This window comes from Monodelphis domestica, chromosome 1 (genome assembly GCF_027887165.1).
Source record: "Monodelphis domestica isolate mMonDom1 chromosome 1, mMonDom1.pri, whole genome shotgun sequence".
In the NCBI taxonomy this organism is placed as follows: domain Eukaryota; kingdom Metazoa; phylum Chordata; class Mammalia; order Didelphimorphia; family Didelphidae; genus Monodelphis; species Monodelphis domestica.
In genome coordinates, this window is record NC_077227.1 from 157,916,029 (window position 1) to 157,925,144 (window position 9,116).

Consider the following 9,116-nt stretch of genomic DNA (forward strand, 5'->3'; position numbering starts at 1 on the left):
GGAGGGCAGAGAGGGGAAGAAACAAGCTTTTCCTGTGCCCATTCAGGTCATACTTCACCACTAGACTCTTTCCCATAATCCTCTGGAGTTCCCAGGACACCCCCTAAACACCCCCCCCCTCCCTCCAACCCACCAAATCAGACTTTTCCAGGACTTGGGGTTTTCTAAACTATTTTCAGCTGGGTTCCTTGGAGAAAGCATTTCTCAATGACCTCTGCCATCTAGCGGCAAGAGGCAGCTGCAGCCACAGCCCATCTTAGACTTCCTAATTAGGGCTGCTGCTAGCTGGACTCCAGAGGGAAGGTTGGTTTCCTTTCTGTTTTAGCATCTAGTGTCATGCCTGGCCAACAACAGGGACAAACTGCTCATCGTCCCTCCTGAGGTAACAAGGGTTGCCTTAGTCTCATTTTCTTGAATAACCACAGGTGCTGATCCATTTAGAATGGGAGGAATGGGGAGAGGGAGATCAAGAAGCTGGGGAGAAAAGGGCTGGGATGGCTCTTTAGGCATCTCCAGCTCATCTCTTCTGCCCTGGCTTGACCCTCTGTGGTACTTAGCAATCTTCCCCTGCATCTGCCAGCCCATGGATGAATGAAAGAAAAAGCATTTATTAAACACTGGGCTAAGTGCTGGGAATACAAATAGAAAAGGGATAGATAGGCAGCTGTGTTGCTCAAAGATTCAGAACTGGAGATGGGAGGTCCTGTGTTCAAAACTGCTCTCAGACACTTCCTAGCTGTGTGACCAATACTTATTATCAATTCTAAGATGGAAGGTAAGGGTTTGGTTTTAACTTAGAACTGATACTGATTGGCAATTCTAAGATGAGAGGTAAGGGTTTGGTGTTTTTTAAACTTTACTTTCCATCTTAGAATCAAGGTTCCAAGGCAGAAGAGCAGTAAGGGCTAGGCATTTATATTTAAGTGAGTTGTCCAGGGTCACACAACTAGGAAATATCTGAGGCCAGATTTGAATCCAGGATCTCTCAGTCTCCAGGACTGGTTTTCTATCCACTGAGCCACCTAGCTGTCCCTGGAGAAGAAGGAAGGAAGAAGAAAGGAAGAAAGAAAAAGAAAGAGAAAGAAAGAAAGAAAGAAAGAAAGAAAGAAAGAAAGAAAGAAAGAAAGAAAGAAAGAAAGAAAAGAAAGAAAGAAAGAAAGAAAGAAAGAAAGAAAGAAAGAAAGGAAGGAAGGAAGGAAGGAAGGAAGGAAGGAAGGAAGGAAGGAAGAGAAAGAAAGAAAGAAAGAAAGAAAGAAAGAAAGGAAGAGAAAGAAAGAAAGAAAGGAAAAGAAAGAAAGAAAGAAAGAAAGAAAGAAAGAAAGAAAGAGAAAGAAAGAAAGAAAGAAAGAAAGAAAGAAAGAAAGAAAGAAAGAAAGAAAGAAAGAAAGAAAGAAAGAAAGAAAGAAAGAAAGAAAGAAAGAAAGAAAGAAAGAAAGAAAGAAAGAAAGTTCCTGCTCTCAAAGAGCTTACATTCCAATAGAGGGAGCCAACACACACAGGATGTTTTCAGGGACATGTCAGATGGAAAGACTCCACCATGGTCCTTAGAGTAGAGTGACCAAGAGGACAGTAATGTACTTTCTTTAATGTCCTTTCTCCTGATTAAAATCAAGTTAGTTCTGATACTGAAGCATTCATTTAACAGAGCCAAGGACTTTGGTGGCAAGAGCATTCGTTTTCAAATCTTCAATAACTGTGACTGTAGGTAGCATTTTCAAAAACCATTTCTAGGCAGTGCTGCCATGATGGCAGCTTCCCAGCAATGAAGGAGTCAAGGACTTGGCTAGGAGCAGGGCAAGAATTCTGGGGTTAGGATGGGATGGAGTGGGGGGTACTGCCTCTCCAAGGGCTCTTATCTTACCTCCTTTTTAGTGACAATTAGTTAGCAGTTGATTTTGGTGATGGTGAAGAACATGTCTCTTTTCCCCAGAATCTGCTCCCCTCAATGAGACTGCCTGGATATGGTTGGAATCAGAGCCAGTGGCTTAGTGCCCATGCTATTGTCAGAGTTCTTGGGTTCAAGATCCTGGCCTATCACCATCAGGTGGTGCCCGGGTTGTTTGTAGTTAGATTCTAGGATAGAATGCTGGACCTGGAACCAGGACAACTTGAGTATAAATTCAACTTCAGGCATTTACTGTGTGACACTGGACAATTTTCTCATCTGCAAAACAGTGATAATAATAACACCTACTTCCCAGGGTTGCAGGAATAAATGAGATAATAATTGTAAGTGCTTGGCACAAAATAAGTGCTATATATTAGTTGTTGCTATTATTTTTTTTGTAGAAAAATGATATATTTATAAAAAATTTGCAAACCTTAAAGTGCTATATAAATTCTAATTATTGTTGTCATTTTATACCATCTCCTGTGCTCCCTCAGGATGTTTTGCTTCTTCAGCCAGGTAGTGATCACATGATACAGGGTAAATCCTCTGAAAAGTCACAATGTTACCTGCTTCTCCCAACCTCCCTGATTGCTCCTGTGTACCTTCTCCCTGAACTTTAGGCATAGCCACCCATGTGGCTCTCCTTTTCTCCATTCTCTGGATCAAGGACTCCAAGGGATGTTGAGAAGAGGTGGATTCACAAGCAGGTGAATAGATAAGCTTTTACTGGTTTTATTCCTAGATCTTTGCCTTCTGCAATATCACATTCCAAGTCCTCAGATCCTTTAACATGGAGATGGCTAAGTCATGTAAAATCCTGATTGTGGCTCCGGAATATTTTAATTGTTTCTTTCTTGCTGGTTACAATATTTTCTCCTTGTCTCTGGAAGCTCTGGAATTTAGCTTTAGTATTCCTGGGCATTTTCATTTGGGGATCTCTTTTAGCAGGGGATCTGCAGATTCTTTCACTTTCTATTTTATCCTTTGGATTTAAGGTAGTTTTCTTTCAGAATTTCTTGAAAGATGACATCTGCGCTTTTTGTCTGATCATGACTTTCAGGTAGTCTAGTAATTCTTTTTTTTTTTAGCCCTTACCTTCTGTCTTAGAACCAATACTGTATATTGGTTCTAAGACAGAACAGAAGTAAGGGCTAGGCAACAGGGGCTAATTGACCTGCCCAGTCACACAACTAGCAAGTGTCTGAGGCCAGATTTTCTTGCTTTTGCTTGGCTACTATGATTTACATGTCATCTCCTCTCTTAGACTTTGAGTTCCTTGATAGCAGGGAGTATTTTTTCCCTTTCTTTGTACCCCCAATGCTTGTTGAAAATCTGGCCTTAGGAAGTATCAGTGCCTACAAAGCTCTGGGCACTGTGTTAAGGAAAGAAAGAAAGGCACAGATGATCCTGTCCCTCAAGGAGTTTGCAGGTTAATGGCCCAGACAACAAGTGTGGGTACCTACATGAGTAGATATATACAAGGAATATGGAAAATAAATGGCACAGCTAATGGTGAAGTGGACATGTCGAATGCCAAGCCCAGAGTAAGGAAGACCCAAGTTCAAATGTAGTCTTAGACACTTACCAGTTGGGTGGCTCTGGGTGAATCACTTAATTCTGTTGGTCTCAGTTTCTTCATTTTCAAAATGAGCTGAAGAAGAAAATAGCAAATTACTCCAATATCTCTTGCAAGAATTCCCCAAATGTGGTCATGAAGGGTTGGACATCATCATCATCATCATTATTAACAACAACAACATGGGAATAAATGGAAGGCAACATTAAAAGGGAAAGTACTACATATATAACCTATATAAGATTATTTAACTTCTCAGGGAGGAAGGAAGGAGAGGGAGAAAAATTGGGTTACAAAATGCCAGAAAGCAAATGTTAGAAGTTGTTTCTAATTGTAATTGAGAAAAAAAAAAGACAATAAAATATTTTAGGGATGGAGGGGACATCTAGGTGGCTTAGTGAACACTGCCTAACTGTGTAGCCCTGGGCAAGTCACTTAACCCTAATTGCCTAGCCCTTACTTCTTTTCTGCCTGGGCACTGATACACAATATTGATTCTAAGAAAAAAAGGTAAGGATTTTTAAAAATTAAATATTACTGGGGGGAAAGTAAAGAAGGTACTAGCACCTGGGGGAGAACTAGGAAAGACCTCCTGCAGAAGATGGAATTTTAGTACTGGTAATAATGATAGTTGTTGTAAGGCTTAAAAATTAATGGTTTGACTGAAATTACATGAAATTATGTGGATACCAGTATTTATTATATCTTGAGAAGAAATTTATTTATAAAATAGAGAGGAAACAAAGTAGAGAAATGTGAAGGGGATAGAGAAGTTATTTATCCTATCTTAATCCAGGCAGAGATTAATTAGATCTCAACTAGGAAGGCTGGTAGAGCATAACATTGTGGCCTCCTCCAAGATAGAAGCCTGTCTCTCCAGAAACTAGGAAAGGAATCAGCCTTTCACTCACCCCACAAAGTAGTCCAGGAGTCAGAGCTCTAAGCCCACAATCCAAGCCACACTGGCACTTATAGAGCACTTTAAGGCTAATGGAATGCTATACATGTTTGTTTGTTTGTTTTTTAACCCTTACCTTCCAGCTGTCTATTGGTTCCAAGGCAGAAGAGCGGTAAGGACTAGGCAATGGGAGTTAAGTGACTTGTTCAGGGTCACACAGCTAGGAAGTGTCTGAGGTCAGATTTGAACCTAGGATCTCCCATCTCTAGGTCTGGCTCTCAATCTGCTGAGACACCCAGCTGTCCTCTATACATGCTATTTTGTTGAATTCTTACAGTAAATCTATGGAAGAGGAGCTATTTATTATTCCCATTTTACAATGAAGAACCTGATTCAGAGACAGGTAAAGTGACTTGCTCAAAGTCACACAGTTAGTAAGAATTTGAGGTAGGGTTTGAACTTAGGTCTGCCTGACTCCTGAGGCAGAATAGTATTCTGGTTAGAAGGTGGTAGGGAGCCGGTACAAAAATATTGGCAGATAGAACATCCTATGTGAGGAACAGAAAGTAGATTATTATGATTGGATGTAGAGTGCATGGAGGGCAGGAGATTGGAGAGAAAAGGAGTTGATTTGTGAAGAGCCTTGAATGCCAAACAGAAGACTTTATATTTGTCCAGGAATCACTGGAGTTGATTGAGCAGGGGAACAAATGATTGCCTGAGAAGACCAGAGGTTTCTCTCACTAGAGGTTTTCAATTGAATATTGGCTGACCACTTGTTGGATCTATGGCAGAGAATATTCCTATTCAGATCCAGGTTGAACTCATTGACTTGGGTGGTTCATTCCAAATCAGAGATTCTCTGAGTCATAGAACTCAGTTTTCTTGACTCCAAAATCAGTATTGTGGGCATGTACTTGCTGCCTCACCATAGTTCCCCTGAGGGACAAAAAGGTGGGGAATCATACTTTGGTTTATTGCACTGTATGAGCTCTCTCTCTCTCTCTCTCTCTCTCTCTCTCTCTCAAACCCTTATCTTCCATCTTAGAATCAATACTGTGTATTGGTTCTAAGGCAGAAGAGCAGTAAGGGTTAGGCAATGAGGGGTAAGTGACTTGTCTAGGGTCACACAGCTAGGAAGTATCTGATTCCAGATTCCAGATTTGAACACAGGACCTCCTGTCTCTCGGCCTGGAACTCAATCCATTGAGCAACTCAGCTACCCATTCTTTTTTTTTTTAAGAAACTGCCAATATTTTCATCCAAACAAGTATTTTTCCCTTTTCTTTTAAAATTTTATCATTAAATACATCACAATATTATGTAAATTTTAAAAATTTATTATCTCTTAAGAGCTTAACTTTTTCCTGAGGAAAACAGCATATATAGGTTTTGGTTTTTGTTTTAAACCTTTAGCTTCTGTCTTACTATCAGTTCTAAGACAGAAGAGTGATAAGGGCTAGGCCAGTGACGAGGAACTTTTTAGAGATGGAGTGCCCAAAATGCATCCCTCACATGGCATGTGAGCCCCCTGCCTTACCCCAAACAGGAAGGAAGGAAGGAAGGAAGGAAGGAAGGAAGGAAGGAAGGAAGGAAGGAAGGAAGGAAGGAAGGAAGGAAGGAGGGAAGGAAGGAAGGAGGGAAGGAAGGAAGGAAGGAAGGGAGCGTTCCCATTGGGCTATTGGGCAGAGGGGAAGGGCATGTGAGAAATGTCCTCAGGTGCTCATGGAGAGGGGGAAGGGAGCAGTCCCCTCTGGCAATCACACACACATGTACCATAGGTTCACAACATGGGGCTAGGCAATGGGGGTTAAGTGACTTGCTCAAGATCTCACAGCTAGGAAATGTCTGAAACCAGATTTGAACCTAGGTCCTCCTGACTCCAGATGTGGTACTCTATCCACTGTGCTCCCTAGCTGCCCCCACATATAGCTTTTTAATACAAGTTAAGGGAAAGACTCTATGATTCCTACAATGTAGCAGCAAAGCAGGTGGAGAAAAAAGTTGGAAGAGACTTCAGAGTTCAGTCCTGTTCAGCCCTTGTGAGTCTATTTGGGGTTTTCTTGGCAGTGATACTGGACTAGTTTGCCATTTTCTTCTCTAGCTCATTTGACAGATGAGGAAACTCAGGCAAACAGAGTTAAGTGACTTAACCTGGGGCCACACAGCTAGTATGTATCTGAGGTTGGATTTGAATTCAGGAAGATGAATCTTCCTGACTCCAGGCTGCTCTTCCATTTTACTGATAAGGAAACTTAAGACCTATTGCATTGTATAAGACCTGACTGATTTTTATTTTGACACCCCCCCACCAACCCCAGTATAAGCTGCCTTCTCCTCCTCCTACATGACTTGGCCAAGGTCCCATGGGTAGAAAGTCAACATCAGAGACAAGATTTGAACCCAGGTCCTTTCACTCTGGAATCATTGTGGACCAACTAGGAGGCAGTATGCTATGATCAAAAAAAGCATTGACTTTGGAGTCAGTCACAGAAGCTAGCTTCAAATCCTGCCTCTCACAACTCTATGCGACCTTGGATCTCCTTAGACTTCAAGTGTCCTCTTCTATTAAATGATGTGTTGGTCTCCCCTCCAGTGGGTTAAAAGAATGACCCAAAGAACTAGGGACTAGTTTTCGAATCATGCAATTTTAGAGAATCATGGGCCCCTAAATAGTCCCCTTAAAAGTCAAGGAATACAAGTGTGTAGACAAATCAGAGAAAAGCAACAGATGTTTATCTCCCGTAAGGAATTGTGGTTCCTTTACCAGCTTCTCTTTCTCTGCAAATGGTATAGTTTTTTTACCCCATAGATTGCAAATTTTTTGAGAGCAGAGACAGGTGGGTATCTATCTATCTGTGTCTTCAAAGGAGTATAGTAGGTGCTCAATAAATGCTACAGCCCATTGGAAGAGACCTGAAAGACACATGGAAAGACAGTGAGTCATTTTGAGGTTGATGTCCAGGGAAGTCAAGAGAAGAGATTAATGATGGAAGGAAGACTTCATGAACCGGTCAAATGTGAGCAGGTAGAGAAGAGAAAGAAGAATGCTCCAGGGGAAGGGAAGGACGAATGAGAAGGCAGAAATATAGGATCTCATTTAGAAGGTTGAGGATATTGGGTCTGTTTAAACTGAAAGAGCCTGAAAAGAACATTGAGATGAGTATGAAGAGGAAAGTAATTCATTTATTTGTTTTTTGAGGAAAAATCCATGGATTTAATTAGATGACCATAATTGTTATCAACATTATAACAATGATGATAAGAATAACAAAAATTATAGGGATGATGGTGATACCTCACATTTATATAGCACTTTAAGGACAGCAAAGCATTTTATACACATTATTTCGTTCAATACTCATAGCAACTCTTAATAATAGATAATGTTATGATCTCCATTTTAGAGATCAGGAGACTGAGTTCCAGAGAAGAGGAAAGTAATTTAAAGATTTAAAAAAAGAGGCAAATTAATTAAAGATCTCAGGAGTGAGATATCATTCCAGAGCTGTGTTGGTGAACCTTTGGCACACATGCTGGAAGGGGCTGCTGCCTTCCTCCTTTCTACATGTGCCTGAGGTCATTTCTCCCATCTTTCTCCTCTCTGCCCAGCAGCCCAATGGGAGTGCTTCCTTCCTCCCCTGTCTGGGGTAAGGGGGCAGCTCATATGTACATGAAGGTGTAAGTTTGGGCACTTGGTCTCTAAAAGATTCGTCATCACTGCTTTAGAGTATTGTGAGAAAGGGGCAAGGTTAGGAAGTCTTCATAATGGAGGTGTCAAGGAAGTTAACTGGGCATTGAAGAAAATGGAGTCTTCAAAAGACATTGTATTTCATGTATAACCCAGATTGAATTGCTTGCCAGCTCTAGGAGTGGGGAAGAAAGGGGAAGGAGGAAGACATATAACTTAGAAAAATTGATGTGGAAATTTTTTATTACATGTATTTGGTAAAATAAAATATCTTTATAATAATTTTTAAAAAAACCACTGTATTTGAGGCAAGTAGGTAGAATACTAGATAGCAAACCAAAAAGACCTGAGTTCAAATTTGACCTCAGACACTTACCAGCTCGGAATCATTTAACTTCTGTTTGCCTCAGTTTCTCCATCTGCAAAATAGGGATTTTAATAATACCCATCTTCCAGGGCTGTCTTGAGGATCAGATGAGATAATATATGTAAAGCACTTTGTAAACCAGAAAGTACTTAATAAAGGTTATCCATTAATATTTCCCCAGGAGCCGCGAGTGCTAAGTGTTAGTGTAGACATAATGGATTTATGTCAAGTGACCAGGTAGGAATGTTTTATATTTGAAGAGCAAAAATAAGAGGTTTGAAGGAGCAGACAGGACTGGTTGGGGGTGGGGGGATTCTTGCCTCTCCTATATCTCCTGTGCTCTATAAAGCTGCTTGTATAACTGGCTGCTTCTCTCTAGAAACCGGCTGTTCACCCCCCACCCCTGTCATCACCTGCTTTCCAAACATACAGCTGTGTTCGGCCTTAGACGCCAATCTGATTTTTCATCAAATGTGTCAGAAGGCCCTTCTCACACAACCGACGTCTCTCCTGCCATTCTGAGGTTTCTCTTGTCTTCTCTTTGCCGCCCCCACCCTCCATCTCCGCAATTTCCTGTCTGTGAAATCACATCACCTCCCCTGCAGAAGCTCGGAGACAAGAAGTCTTTCCTGTCTCCTTTCGAGCCAGTGAGGTTCAGCCTGGAGTGTCCTATCAGGCAAACATCACAGGAAG

At 41.3% G+C, this 9,116-nt stretch overlaps 1 long non-coding RNA gene across 1 annotated transcript; it reads right to left on the reverse strand.

The window, feature by feature from the left end:
* Nucleotides 1-1,862: 1,862 nt before the first annotated feature.
* LOC107651732 (uncharacterized) lies at nucleotides 1,863-4,484 on the reverse strand. The gene is made up of 3 exons (XR_001628646.2): nucleotides 4,379-4,484; nucleotides 3,477-3,542; nucleotides 1,863-2,164 (listed from the first exon to the last, which is right to left on the reverse strand). It is a non-coding gene; the product is annotated as an uncharacterized LOC107651732 (long non-coding RNA).
* Between the last annotated feature and the right edge of the window lie 4,632 nt (nucleotides 4,485-9,116).